The sequence below is a fragment of the Coptis chinensis genome, chromosome 6 (genome assembly GCF_015680905.1).
Source record: "Coptis chinensis isolate HL-2020 chromosome 6, ASM1568090v1, whole genome shotgun sequence".
Classification (NCBI taxonomy): Eukaryota; Viridiplantae; Streptophyta; class Magnoliopsida; order Ranunculales; family Ranunculaceae; genus Coptis; species Coptis chinensis.
Genome location: NC_141461.1, coordinates 39,998,179 through 40,000,602, shown reverse-complemented (window position 1 = coordinate 40,000,602; position 2,424 = coordinate 39,998,179). Strand labels below are relative to the sequence as shown.

Here is a 2,424-nt window from a genome sequence, read left to right as displayed (position 1 = left end):
TCACCACTCCAGCATGTACAAGGCGATCAGAATAGATGATAAGCTTTTATTACGGCCACATATAACCACGACGACTTGGCCAATTGGGCCCCATCGATTCATCGAATAGTGCATCTCCTAGAGCCTTGGCGGTTTTCTTAACAGGACCCATCCCTTCACCGCCTCCCATTAGCGTAACTGCGGGAAGTTTTGGATCCATCTCTAGCTCGCGTCTCTTAACCGATCCTGTTCGATAAAATTGGGTTGGAATACATTGATTTGTTGTTAGTTATAAGAAACCAGGTTATATACTAATACATTCTTGTCAAAACCAACCTTCGAGATTATTATGCAACAAAAAGAAGGCCTGATGGGCAAGCCAAATACTCGAAGTCCGAGAAGACTCTAGGCCATCTAATAAAGCCCTCTTGGCTACCTCCTCGAGGGGCAATAACATCTCGTCACACCAGTGTTGAACACGGATAGAAATGTAATGACCGACTCCACCAAAGAAAAATAAAGGGGACAAATGAAAAATGAAACTTGAAATTAATATAACCAACCATAATGCGGTGGCAGGTATTAAAGTCTGTAATGATCGTAACAAAGACTGGTTTCTTCAAGGTCCCACGCCACTTGAGCACCCACAAAGGAATATGTTGCATGAGAGGATGAACACTAATGATAATGTCCGGCTTGTACTCCATCGAGACCGGCCTCCAACTCTCTTGGGTTGCACAATAACAAAATGTTAAAAATGAGAAAAGAGCATACTTGAAAACACAATTAAGATTCAAATAGATTGACGTTAAACTTCTGCAATCTTTCTAACAACTAAAGCAAGGTCAATAATCAAAGTGTGAGGCGTAACCTTCTGATTCGGATGGTTGAGTGAACTGGTACCGAAAATCGAAACTTAACCGCCTCTTTCATGTCAATCCATTTAAAGACAATATGAAGTTGTAGAATTTTGCATCAATGAGAAGAGGACATACTTAAGCGTAAAAGGCAGCTAGTGCAGACAAGATAGGCACAATGAATCCAACGAAGTGAAGTGCTATGAAATGCAACCTTCCAAAGGCTGAACATGTTTCACCATGAACTTGTATTGGCTCTCCATGTCATTCAATGGCCAGCCCGATTGTACTCTTTCCATACATCTTTCACAAATATCATCTGCATGCAAGCAAAACAAAACAAGAATTATAAAAACTGACTGGAGCTTGAAAGAACAAAAAAAAAACGCTGGAATTAAAAATTAGAAAAAGAATGATCTTTTTGGGATTAAAAAGAGCAAAATCAAAAAATTCAAACCCGAAACGAACAACGGATCAACCCTAATGCCTTTGAATGATTTTAATTTCAGAGAACAAAACCTTGAGAAAAAAAATACTAAGAACAAAAACCCCAATAAATTGAATGGGATTTGATATTGAACATAAAATTACTAATTACCTCGAACCTCGAAAGTCTCGATCCAAGATGATTAAGGATGGCTGCAACCCATAGCGATGCAAGTAGATTAAGGAAGAGAGGGAGATGTATCTCAGACAAATTTAGAGAACTTTGTTGGTCCCTATCGATTCAAGGCCAGGAAATTCTTAGCAAAGGTTGCCCAATCTCAAATTCCTAAAGTTTTTTTTTTTTTTTTTTTTTTTTTTTTTTTTTTTTTTTCGATAATAATTTCTTAAGAGAAAAGTGGCTACTATTGCATGATGACTACTTTATCCACGGTAGGGCTATTTTTTGCAAAACATTTGTCACATTTTCTTAGAAACAGTAGGGTATATGAATATCAAAAATCGAAATTAGTCGATATTGGTAGTACCGTGGTATAAGACAATTATATCCCACCGTTTTACGAGACCAGTGGTATTTGGCTTGTACCGAAATTAGAAAAACCATATGTACCGTGGTAAGTGACTACTAGCCACCCTTATTAGAGAAACAGTGGTATATGCCATTTGACTAACCGTGGCTAATATGTATTTCTGTAGTAGTGTCGGACTCTCTGGGAGCCATAAACATTTTGAAAGGGAGTGAACGCAGCCCATGGTATTGTGCTAATACGGTAGCCTGTATTAGAAGTATTACTCGCACCTTTGTTAAATGCTCTTTTAGCCATACCTTTCGAGAAGGAAATCAGGCAGCCGAGTATCTGTCAAAATTGTATAGATCACTAGATGATGGTGAAGTTGTATTCTCTCCTCCTCTAGATGAAAAGTTACACCATATCATAGAGGAAGATAGAATAGGAACTTTGTATCCCCGTTTTTCTTCTAATACAGGTTGAGGTCAGCCATAACCTCTAGATTATTAAAAAAAAAAAAAAAAACATATATGAAGTAGTACATCATAAATTTATGTACATATGAATTTTTTTATAACATTTAATTATTTTAAAAAAATATGTTAGGTCATTTTTAGGTTATACTGGATTTTATA

The 2,424-nt window shown here is 37.0% G+C and overlaps 1 pseudogene; it reads right to left on the bottom strand.

Moving 5' to 3' along the window:
* LOC147492950 (putative monogalactosyldiacylglycerol synthase 3, chloroplastic) lies at positions 1-2,033 on the bottom strand (annotated as a pseudogene).
* Positions 2,034-2,424: the final 391 nt, after the last annotated feature.